This window comes from Nycticebus coucang, chromosome 8, assembly GCF_027406575.1.
Source record: "Nycticebus coucang isolate mNycCou1 chromosome 8, mNycCou1.pri, whole genome shotgun sequence".
In the NCBI taxonomy this organism is placed as follows: Eukaryota; Metazoa; Chordata; class Mammalia; order Primates; family Lorisidae; genus Nycticebus; species Nycticebus coucang.
Window position 1 is genome coordinate 40,314,308 of NC_069787.1, and position 12,907 is coordinate 40,327,214.

Consider the following 12,907-nt stretch of genomic DNA (forward strand, 5'->3'; position numbering starts at 1 on the left):
CTTGAGCACCAATGGCTCAAGTATTATTCAAAGGTCTACATACATATGTATACATATGTATCATCTGATCATTACAAGTCTGAGGAAATTATTTTTCCTTATTTACAGATGCATTTCATTATCCCATTCTGATCTCAATTTTTAGAAACTACAATAAAAACAAACCATTTCCACCTCAGATATGTGACAACTCTAGAGTTGATGTAGGTTTAGACAAACCACTTACATGCAGCTTTCTGAAAGAGCATCTAGGTATCACCCCAACCATATGACAGATTTGTTTGGGTCATGATAAAGGTATTTAAATCAGTTTTAATATAGCACAGGATCTGGCCACTAGACGCTCACTTCAGGGCCCAATGCAGTGATGTCAACGCAAAGATTGATTACAGGATCCAGCATGACACTCAGGCCATCAGGTTAGAGGCCTTACCCATCCTTTTATTCACAGAGCACTTTGGGGAGGTCACTCATGAGCTCAGCTTCTTGCTCAACATTTGTAAAACAGAAAGATGGAGCCACAACACCTCTCAAAGGTTTCCATTCATCAATATGAACATCTATGGTCGTCGTCCATCTAACTGGCAACTCATGTGCATCTTTACTCTCCCAAATTTCAAATGAAAGCATTGGGTCTGAAATCTGGAAGCTTAAATTGGGAGGCATCTCACACAATTTTCATAAGGAATGATTTCTCTCCATCTTGAAAAGTGGATCCCAGCAGATTGTTAAGTATGCCTCAAATCATTGGTCTCTAATATTGATTAGAGTGCAGAATATTCTGACTTGCCTTCAAACAGAGTTGTAGATTGTCCCTATAAAAGACATATAATAAGCTTCCTTACGTGAGGCAGAAGGGGAGGAGTTTGGGTAGCTTTAGGGCAGCCTTTGGCTTGGCATTTCTCTGCAACAGCCACACAGCAGGGGCCTTTGTTATCCATCAAGCCAGCCGTGGACTCTAATTATAGGTAGTACTTTACTACCTGAAAGTTTTTCCTAGGTTTCACCATGTGTGGGGTGTTTTTATGACACCAACCAATTCTCCTACACCAGTTGGTTGTCCAATAATTCAATTCTAATGCTAAGTGTCTGGGGTTAGCACAAGGCTCACAGGTTAAAGGCTCAGTCCCACCAGACTGTCCCCACTCCAGATGCCAACTGCAAATAGGATGTCCAGACTACCCACATTTCTACTTAGCCAACTGCAAATTCCCTAAAATAACTCACAGAACTCAGGAAAGTGCTTTCTTTACTATGATTTATAGTACAAGGTACTGCTCAGCAGCCCAGTGGAGATGATGCACAGGGCAAGGTGTTGAGGGGAGGGTGATGCTCCCATGCTCTCTGGGCACTCTCCACTCTCCCAATACATTGACATGTTACCAACCCAGAAGTTCTCAAACCCCATTGTTTAGGGGCTTTTAAGAAGGTTTCATTGTGCAGACATGACCAATTAAATCACTGACCCTCAGTGACTAAACTCAATCTCTAGCCCTTCTCACTTTCTTGGACACAGGGGAAATGGATACTCAAATTGCCCACCCTCTAATCACACAATTGGTTCCTCCGGCAACCAGCCCCCGTACCTCCATTCTGAAGTTATCTGGGGGAAACCATGAAGAATCATCTCATTAGCATAAACTCAGGTGTATTTGTAAAGTGCTCACCATGAATAACAAGACATTCCTACCCCTCAGAAAATTTCAAGGGGGTTAGGAGCTTTGTACCAAGAACCAGTGCCAAAGACCAAATGTAACTTTTATTATAGGCCACTATATTTCACAGGGTTTTTTTTTTTTTTTTTTTTTTGTAATTGACACTAAAGGATATAAAAACTTCTCCTCTCTTACACAGCAGTTCATCAGATTCTACTGGTGATCTAAGAACTAGGAGGGGACCTTCGTTCACTCCTGAGGAACCCAGAGAGCTGTTAGGTGGGCTTCCTGAGTGCACAACAGCCAGATCCCTGTGTCGCTATTAGTATGTGACTACACCTGCAGTTACCTGGTGACAAGATAAAATTACAAACGGTTCACTTTCATACTCCCTGAATGGTAGTTAACTTGCTAGAGAAAGCACTCTTCCAGGGAGTATGTAATTTTGATACCTGTTTAATTTCATTCCTCTCTCTTACTTGACAGAGTGATTTCTCACCTTTGTTAGACAGAGTCATGTATCCCTCAATTGGGCTTCTTCTGCCTGTTGCTATATAAACTGTTATTATCTGGAAAATTCAGAGAAACAGTCAATTATTTAGGATTGAACTTACATAAACACAGTTTATTTTTTCTTTCCATGACACAAAGAAGGAACTCGTTCAATATTTTTATTTCCCAGTTTGTTGAATATTCATATTATGTTCTTACAAAACAAACTTTCATTTAAGCAAATACAAAACTTATAATGCATAGCTTCTTTTTGAGAGAAGGCTAAAGATAAATTGATCCATAGCAATTTTCTTCTGATTTGAAGTAGTCTACTATAAACAAGAAGGCACCATAATTTCTAATGGACCATTGAGTTCCCTTATAAATAATTCTCGACGGTCTATCAAGTCTAGCTCAGTGACTCAACAAAATGTTCAGTGCTCAGGTCTATGAGCAGATCGTAGGCTTGCTTTTAGAGAGCAATGTCATGCTGGGAGTGAAATATTAGGTGTGGGATGCTGAGTAAATGCTATAAATGTGCATACACATGCAAAAGCACATTGCTTTTTTTTATGGGCTACAGTTAAATCAGACAAAACCTAAAGGACAACCCATCAAAAAATATGTCCATATTTAGATCCTTCTAGCCTACTTTCCACACAAATGTTTAGTTTCACAATCCATTTCTTTGAAAGGGGGATATTGGCTGGAGGGAAAATATTCTCATGAATCCCAACAACCAAGGAGCTGTTGGGCTCTTTCTCTTTAATGGCATCTCCATTTGATTGGATCCTTGGAAATGACAATCAAACAATTTGTTTTTTAAAGAAACCAACTTCAACTTGTTTAGTTCTAAAAAGAATTTTCCCTTTTCCTTATCTCCTACCCACCAATCGTACTCATCAATGAAGTAAAATGTATCCAGCATTCTTGGGAAGGGGGTGTGTGCTAGGGGAAGAGGGGAGGTAAGCCAGCTTTGCATAAACCAAATGCAAGGTGGGGTCCCCTGTGATTCACTCTGAGCACTACATCAAAGTTGGAGAGACACAGGCCCATCAACCAAAGCACCTGATAAGTTTCAGTCCTGCATCCAGCAGAGAACATTAAGGGAACCCTAATTTACAGCGCAGAATAATTCTTACAATTCTCTTTCTTTTACTCTCCAATTCACAAACCTGACAACTACTCCAGAATCTCTGTAAATCCTTTACTCTAATCTTTCCACCAGAAATTCTCTCTAATCTCTAGGTTACATGACCCACAAGACATACAGACATAGCTGTACTTACACATAAACACATATGTGTATGTACATTGTACACATCTTTGCATATGTACAGACACACACACATACTCGGCATGTGTACACAGGGGTGGGTATCTATACACTTGTATTTGAGTGTTTGTTTGTTATACTCACACACAAAGTCAACCCCCAAGTTCTGCATCACGAATTATCAGCAGAGTAGAAACTCTACTTACAGATTAGAGAGAAGGAACACTGAGCCAACATGGAGAAATTTTGTTTTTGTTTTTGTTTTTACAGAGCTGGTGACTGGTAAAAAACCCACTCCTGTTTTGCTACTTTTTTGTCCCCACCGTAGTTATTCATCCTACCTTTCCGATTTTCCTGCCTGTTCTCCAGCTGTTATCGCCACATCAGTGTCCTTTTCTCTATGCCTACATGGTTTCTGCTGACTCCCTACTTTAACTCACCTTTCAAAGCCAAATCATTCATGAGGATATCAAAATAATCATGTAATTCCATGAGAAGTGCTCCTCTGCTGGAGGAAAGTGTGGCTGAGACAGCCAATTTTCCGGAGAATAAGGGAGTTCTGTTCGAAATCACTGAAGTCAGAGGCATCTGATAACAAACGTAGTGCACCATTTTTCTGGAGTGAGAGACAACCCTGGGGCTGATCTTCCCCAGTACGGGTATCACTCGCACCCAGAGGCAGAGCTGAGCCCTGTGCAGGAGAGGCTTGAGTACGTATCTTTGCTTCCTAGCTGGTTGGGGCAAGCCAGAGAAATTCACTGCCATTTTCTAAATAATTAAATCCTCCATGGTCTAAAAGACACATAGGTATGTCATTTTAAAATCCAGAAGAATTTGCACTAAACATTTTAAAGCCCCTGTGGCTCTTCAATAATAATGACATGAGGTTTCCTTAAATAGGCTGCAAGGAGGAACCCCGGGGAGGTCCAGTATGCAGACTATGAGAAAACATTAGAAAATTTCCCACTACAGACATATCTGATATGTGACAGTGCACCAGGGGTGTGCAGACCCTCAGGGTAAACATGGGATACCTTCCTAAGCCTCAGTTTAACCAAAAGATGGGGGGAAGATCTAGTGGAGAGTACAATTAAAAATTGTCATGAGTCTTGAACCTATAACACAAGGGTTCAATGATTTAAATAGTAAACATTTATTCTCTTCAACTATTAGTGATAATCAATGGTAGCCTTTGAGAAGCCTCCCTACCTAGTCCCTTTAAATTCCATTTGCCCACCTACCTGGTCCATAGAATCTACTTTCCTGGGATGGATGTTAACATTACATCTTTGGTTTTCATCAAAGGATACTTAAAGAAATAAGATACACATTGTCAGCGGTTGATCTGTGTAAAGATGTTGTCTACTGCACCACCAGTGACTCTCCTATTTGAAGGCCACTTTAGAAATTCCTCATTACATGCTGTCATTTCTTTTTTTTTTACATATGTTCGTTTCATTTTGAATTATGTTCAATTCATTCAGAATTATATAACTATTTCTCTCTTTTTTTTCTTTGACTGTCAGGAGGCTCAAAAGCAAACTCAAAACAGTTATAACAATATTATAGATTCTTACACCTTATTTTTTTTAATCCTCTTCTCTAATCTTCAAGTGTCTGTATGTTTCCATCCTGTTATGGAGGGTGTTCTCATCATAAACTGCCTTGAATCCTTTATGAAGGACTTGGGAACTAAACATTGAGTCTGTATGTGTTAGAATTGGGTGGGGCTTTATGTTATTTAATTGAATCCTCACAACCACACTATGAGGTAGGCATTATTATATAAATTTTCTAGGTGTGTGCAAGGTGTCTCCAGGGCCACACACCTAGAAAATGGCTGATCTGAGAATGAACTTTTGTCTGTCTCCCTCTGTGCCCCAGAATCCTTCCATCAGCTGATTCCCAGGAGGGAACATGCAGGGCTCAATCAGCAGCACATTGATTGCCCCACCACACCTGCCCAGCCAGCACTGTGCTACATGTTTAGATGGGCAGCATGATATTTTCCCAGTCCCATGGATTCCTGCCCTTTCAGGTGGGGTCTCCATTCAACACTGGCTCATGAATTAAACCTAACTGCAACTAACCTAAGCAAATCAAGAACAACAACAACAACAACAAAAAAAAAAAAAAAAACAGAGCAAAAATCAGACTCTATTGACTCAGCCATGAGAAGGGGGAGAAAATCTTCATGCACCGAATTCTGTATCCAACTTTTAGTTCTGCTTCCCTTTACTTGACTTTAGATTAATAGAGGTTTCTCCACATGGACACAACAACTTCAGACTTATATGGTCTTCTAAGTCATGATCCCAAGAGACAAAAAAAGAGAGGATGTTCAATTCATTCCCTCAGAGTCCTTATCAATCTTGATAACGATGTCGATTGGCTCTGCTCAGGTATGAAGCCCACCTCTAGATCAGGCACTCTGTCCAAGAGGATTGAGTTCAGACTCATCATCCTGGGTCTTGGGGCAGGTAGGACCACATAATCAACAGGCCCACCAGCACCATCTGAAAGGAAGAGAAACATTTAGAAAAAAGAAGAAAGAACATGGTGGAAAGACCAGGCATGAGTTCATAGCAGTCTTCATTTTCATATTGTGTGTAATAAAGTTGTGAGCAAAATATTTACTGCCTTGGTGGAGGTGCTACAGAGCTCGAGGCCACATCCTTTGTATTTGCAACACCAGCATGTGGCATACAGTAGTGCTCAAAAAGTATATGTTGATTTGAGATAAGAGGAAGAGTGGAGAGGAGAAAAAATCTCATCAACAATAACAAAATTACAGTGAAAGCTCAATAGTTGACCACCTCCCTCCATTGACCACCTCTTCAAGTTGACCTAATATTCATAGACCAGATATGTACCACATGAACATATCAGAACAGCAGGCCTCATTCCTTATGTTGACCACCTGCGTATGTTGACCAGTTTGTTACAGTGCTTTGTGTGGTAAACTTACAGAAGTTGTATTGTATTTGCTCGCTGATATGTCTAAGAAATGACCTGAGGCACATCTCCTATCTGCCCTTTGATCCACTTGCCCTTTTTCTCCATGTCTGCAAACAGGGTTGGCTTCTATTTTCATCCTGAGGAGTAATAGGTCTGACCCTTCCATTTCACACCAAGTGTACTGTTACTCACCTGGCTCCTGAGATTACTATCGGCACTTAGCTAGTGAAGGCCATGAGAAATTAAGAAAAGTGTTGGCGGATTAGTAATGACTTCTTAGGGTAACATTGCCTAGTCAATTCTTCTAACAAAATTAACTCATGCAATAGTCTCAGGGCATAGGCAAGTATAAAGTTTTATAGTTCAGTTAATTTTAACCTCTTTCTTCCATCTCTGCAAGTTTGTCAGAACTTGGAGAGTCTATAACAGGTAGAGAAGCTTGTTGAAATTTCACATGCATATAGATTACCTGATGATTGTTAAAATTCAGATTCTGGGGCGGCGCCTGTGGCTCAACGGGTAGGGCGCCGGTCCCATATGCCGGAGGTGGCGGGTTCAAGCCCAGCCCCAGCCAAAAAAAAAAAAAAAAAAATTCAGATTCTGGGATAGTAGCTCTGGGATAAGGCCCGAGATGCTGCATTTCTAACAAGCTTCCAAGTGATAATGTTTTTGCAGATTTTCAGACCGCACATTAAACTGCAAGGTATTAGGTGATCAGGGTAGGCTTTATGAAAGAAGATGCGAGACTATTGTCATTTCCCCAGCAAAGAATAAATTGTAGTTATTAGGATAAGAAGAAACTGAGGAAAATGCAGCACAGTAAGGCTAATGAACTGAGATTTCTCTGGCAACCTCAGATGCTCTGTTGCCTGTTAAACCTTCATGAGAGTGCTCAGCACAGAAACCCATGTATTACTGTCATTGCACTTAGTCATGTCTGATTTTCCTCCTCAACAAGACCCTTGGGAAGGTGTGGTTCACCACACCAAGCATACTGTCATAGCTCAAAGGAAAGGTGCTGATGAATTGGAACACATTATTAGAAAATAGGAGGGGCAACTGTAAGCAGGTCAGAAGACAAAGGGAAATCCAGCAGATGAATTACATAACTGATACAGAAAAGGAAGAAAATCAAGTGGAACTGGACTTTGCAAATCCAACTTGAAGGTTAACCAGATTTATCTGAAACTTAGGAGGTATCTTTTCTCCCGTGAATTTATTCCATAATTGAATAACTAACCTGCTGTTGAGAGTGGAGAAAAATATGGTGTCATAAATTTCCTAGGTTCTTTAATCAAATACTGTTAAATTCATGATATTACTAAAAATGTATAATTCTTGGAGAGTGTTTGGGAACATTGCTCAATATACTACTTAGCATACCACTTTCTCTTCTTCAACTTAACGTTAAAAATATGAAGAAATGCTGTGTGATAGTTTTTGTCTTGTCTTGGTTTAAATACCATTAGAGCTATAGGTTAAACACTGCATTATTATAGCACTTAACTCACAACAAACAAATCAGTCATTTACCTTCCCTCCCTGCTTCTACAACTCTTCCCTTCAGAACCTCACTGTTCCTCAGACTGACTATCACTGGCTAAAAACATGACCATGCAAACATGCCAGCCACCTGCAGATTCCACTCACAGGGCAGGGTTCTCCAGAGAACAGAGGCAATAGAAAAAATAGAAATAGAGATATATAGGTATAGAAAATAGATAAACAGCTATAGAAAGATACATTTAGAGACTTATTATGAGGAATCAGCTTATACAGCTGCAGAGGACAGAAGTTACAGAATCAACCATCTAAAAGCTGAAGATCCAGGAAAGCAGGTGATAGAGTCTAATACATGTCCAATGGTTGGAGAGCCAGGAGAGCCAATGGGAAATCCCAGTCCAAGGATAAAAGATGATGAGATGAAGTGTCTCAGCTCAAGAAAAAAGTAGTAAGTTCCTCCATCCACTGCCTTCTGTTCTATTCCAGCCCTCAATGGCTTGGGTGACACCCATCCACAACAGGAAGGAAATCTCTTCTTACAGGGTTCTACCAATTCAAATGCTATTCTCATCTGGAAACATCCTCAGGGACACACCCAGATAATGCTTAGTGTGGGCACCCTATGGCCTAGTCAAATTGACACATAAAATTAACCATCACAACATGGGATAAAATCTCAAATATGTGGGCAGTGCCTGTGGCTCAGTGAATAGGGCCCCTGTCCCATATATTTAGGATGGCAGGTTCAAACCCAGCCCTGGCCAAACTGCAACAAAAAAATAACCGGGCATTGTGGCGGGCACCTGTAGTCCCAGCTACTCAGGAGGCTGAGGCAAGAGAATCACCTAAGCCAGGAGTTGGAGGTTGCTGTAGCTGTGACACCATAGTACTCTACAGAGGGTGATAAAGTGAGACTCTGTCTCAAAAAAAAAAAAAAAAAAAAAAATCTCAAATATGTGTCCCTGTCACTGGTTTAATTTTAGATGTTTTGTTTTGTTTTTTTATTTTTATTTTTAAATTTGCCTCTAGAATTTATGGCTAGAGCCACAGTTAGGTTTTCACTTTATTTACAGATAGGCACCCTGAGATGCACACTTATTATTATATCGTATTTAATGTGAGTTGCAGGCAGGCCAGCTAAGATGATTATCAGCAGCACTGGAATGATGCCTGGTCAGGTTTCCTCTCCATCTCTTCAAACAAAAGTACTCTCAGGACCAACTGCAGTTTACCTCTTCATGTAGCCCACACAGCCCATCACTGCTAGAAGAGCTACCTAACCCTCTCCAGCTGCCCTTCATCCTGGAGTGAAGGCAGTTTCTGACTTCTGAATCCATGATTTTAACTTATCAGAGTCTAAACAGAACAATTACTCAGACCAGTACCAGTACCAGTACAAAGCGTTGAATCTAGCAGTGCCACTCTCCAGAGCTCACATTAAGCCAGCCACAGGGAGGCAGTTTGCCTTCTCCAATGCAGACTTTTGTCAAGCTCACTCATTCCAAAGTCAGCAGAGTGCAGAGGACAAGTCTGGAAAAAGTCATGCGGGAATGACAATGGATGATCAGAGGTGAGGGGTGTGCATGCAAATGAGCTCACTGTGAAGCCAGAACCAATTGAGGTATTACTGAACATAAATTTTGAGTTCCCAGCAGGCCAGAGAGGATACCCACACATTCCAGGCCATACTTTAAGGTTTGGGAACAAAACTCTGCAATCATCATGCCCATTTGGCTAGTTAGCCTTGTTGGGACTACTGGATTTAAGTTCCATGTATGAATGCTTACTTGATGAGTAATCTGATGGAGCAGAAGCCTGGGAGTCAGACAGGGTTTAGGTCCCAGCCCCGTTCACCACTCGCTGTTGAACAGTGGGTAAGGGACTCAACTCTTCTGAACCTTAGTTTTCTCATCTGTAACATGTTTAAAATACTAAATGATTATGTTAGGGGTCTCTAAGGTCCTGTTGTATTAATGTATCTGCCTCACTGTAAGAGCTCAGCCATGATGGCTGCTGTTATCTCGAAGGGCCCGCCACTCTGACCCAGAGCACGCAGCTGCCCCAATCCCAGTAGTTTCACTCAAAGGGTAGGGGTTAACTGCAGATTTCTGGGAAAGTCAAGTCCCCAAAACTGAATTATTAGCCAGTTCAACTAGTGTCTTATATGTTTAAAATATGAAAACCATTGGTTTATGATATGAAAACCATAGTTGAATGTTCTTTGGTGCTGAAATTATTATAAGCCAGATGTTCTTTTCTGATGGTTTATAAAGCCTATTCCCTGGGATATGCACAAGATTTAGAGATTTTACAAATTCTTTTATTTATTGGCTGCTTTGCATTTAAAATTTTCTTAAGATTTAGTTTATAAATCCATAATTTAGAACTCAGAAATATATTTCCACAGAAATGCTTTTTAAAAGAAGTGGTCAAATTTTCAGAACACTTGCAAAATTCTTGAGGTAGCTGAAATATAGCATTTTTAATCTACATTGTTAGGGGTTAAAAGGACTTTTTTTCCTGACTATGATATTAAAGATTAAAAAGTGAACATGACATCAAAAGGAAAATAAATACTAAAGTAAATATCAGTGTATCCAGAATAAGAAGTGAAACCTTCTGCAGGTCGCTAGTTAATTACTCAAGTCACACATTTGGTATTTTAATTGTGACTGTGAGAAAACTGTTCATGGGCAGGGGTCAAGAAACAGTGGGTGGTTTCATGGGCATCCGCCCACTCAGCTTCTGGAAACTATTTCCCACTTTGAACAGTTGGTGAAGTTAGTTGAGTTGGTGAATTTAAAGACCCCTTTGAAAAGGCAAAACTTTCTCATGGACCCCCTCCCCGCCAATGTCAGCTTACTCATTTAACAGATTTAGATATATACAAATAATCACTGCTCTGAATTAACTATAAAGCACACGCTTAAATTAAAAAATGAACAAAATGAAAAAATCAACATTAAAACTAACATTTTATGAATGAAATATGTTTTGTTAAATAAAATTGTCACTTTGCAATGTGAACATAAATGATTCTCTTGTTTTCTTGTGAATATGGAGTGCTCATACCAACTTTTTATTTACAAAATGCCATGGAGTCATTTGACTACACTTGACTTAATGGCATAGTCTGTCTGTGTTTCTTTTTTTTTATCCATAGACATTAATTGTTCTCTACTGGCTCCAAGGCAAGAGAAGACTCACAAACCTGGAGAATAGAGAAGGCATGAACAAGAAAGACCCTAAGACCTAATCTTCTGAATGGCCTTCTGAGTGGGAAAGCCCAGCCCTTGGAAGGAGCAGGGTCATGGCCATGGTTTCACCAACTTCATAAATAGTCAAGAAACTTTTTATATAGAGGCTGACAGCAGAGAAAGAAGAAGTTGCTACAGATAGGCCTTTTGAGGCAAAAAAAAAAAAAAAAAAAAAAAAACAGCCTTCCTGCCTGTTCAGAAGAAAATTGCTATACAAAAAGGTTCTAGCTTGGTCAGAGCACCTGCCAGATTGTAGTATGCTCAACTACAAGGCCACCTCGACCTGCACCAGACAATACACTGGATACTGAGCACTCAAAAACGGATCTGGTCTGAACTTCAGTTCAAGTCCAAAGGCAGTCTGCTGCCAGAGTTTCTTCTCGCTCCAGATGGTCAGTCTTTGCTCTATTAAGGCCTTCAACTGATCAGATGAGGCCTACCCACATCTGGGCAGGGAGAGTAATCTGTTTTGCTCAAAGTCTACTTACTAAAATTTAAATCTTGCCCCCAAAATAACACTTTCACAGAATCATTCAGAATAGAAGTTGGCTCACTATTTTGGCACTGTGGCCCAGGCAAGAACACATATAAAATTAACCATCATAGTTCTACTTTTACATCCTGAAACTCAGCCCACTTCTCTCCCTCCTCAAAGCTGCCACGTTAGTCTAAACCATTACTTATCACACCTAGAGAAGTGTAAGAACTTTATAAACGATCCAAAGTCTGGTTTTACAAAGCTGATGGCATAATCATCTCATTCATATCATGTTCCCCTGGCCCAAACTCCTTGACAGCTTCCCAGTGCTATTAGCATAAAATCCAAACATGCTGCCTTGGGATCCACGTGATCTGGCTCCTGCCTATCCCATCTGCCATCTTTGGGTTCACAATGTCCTCCTCTTCAAGGATCGCACTGCATTCACTTTCTTTTGGATCCTCAAAGAAAACAAACAAACCAAACCAACGAGGGAAAAAAAAAAGGCTGGTTCTTCTCAGGGCCGTAGTCTGGAAATCTCTTCTCTCTGATATTCATATGGATGGTTTCTTTTACTGTAAAGATCATGGTTGAAACGTCACCCCCTCAAACAGGCTATCTTGGATCACCCCATCAAAAGCAGGCAAACTTGATCACATCTTTGAGATTTACTTTCTCTGTTGCACATAGCACTTTTGGAAATTATTTTATTTATGTGTTCACTTTTTTACCATAGAGGAACATGAGCTTTATCAGGCCAGGCACCTTGATTGCACCTAATGTATGGTAGGGCTTCTTGTTTACTTGAGACAATTATCTCAGGCAGAACTAAGGCTGTTTCCCAGGCACAGTGGAGGAGGGTTGAAGTACCTGTAGTTGGAAAGCACAATGAAGGTCCTTTCTCACCCAAATGGAAACTGCCTTATAAAGGTTATTCAATCCTTTTATTGTCTAAAACATGTAATATTTTTTATTGTCAAGATGAGAGCCAAGATGAGAGTAGGAAGCAGGAGCTGCCTTTAGATAAGTGAATCATAACTAATGCTAGGGTTTTTCTTTATTAACCAAACATAAGGCTCTCCCCATGATGTTATAATACATTTTATCAATAATACTGCAGGAACATGCTCCTGAATTTTCTCAAAAACTGCACGGAAGGTCCTGCCACCTGTTCTTATGTATAACCAGCTTAGTTTGAACATGACTAAAAAGGCAATTAAGAATTGAAGATTTCAAAACTGTTAATATCCTATAATCAATAAGTCAGCAAACGCAGCATACTCAGAGT

General features: G+C 40.2%; 1 long non-coding RNA gene across 2 annotated transcripts in view; it reads right to left on the reverse strand.

Moving 5' to 3' along the window:
• LOC128592506 (uncharacterized) overlaps positions 1–12,907 on the reverse strand; it is a 64,873-nt gene that overhangs the window by 1,134 nt on the left and 50,832 nt on the right. The window contains exons 1-2 of one of the 2 annotated variants that reach the window (XR_008381900.1): positions 5,839–5,941; positions 2,155–2,224 (exon numbers count right to left, since the gene is read on the reverse strand). This is a non-coding gene — a long non-coding RNA (uncharacterized LOC128592506). Of the gene's footprint in view, positions 1–2,154; positions 2,225–5,838; positions 5,942–12,907 lie in introns of those variants that run through there. The other variant, XR_008381899.1, reaches the window with a different exon arrangement.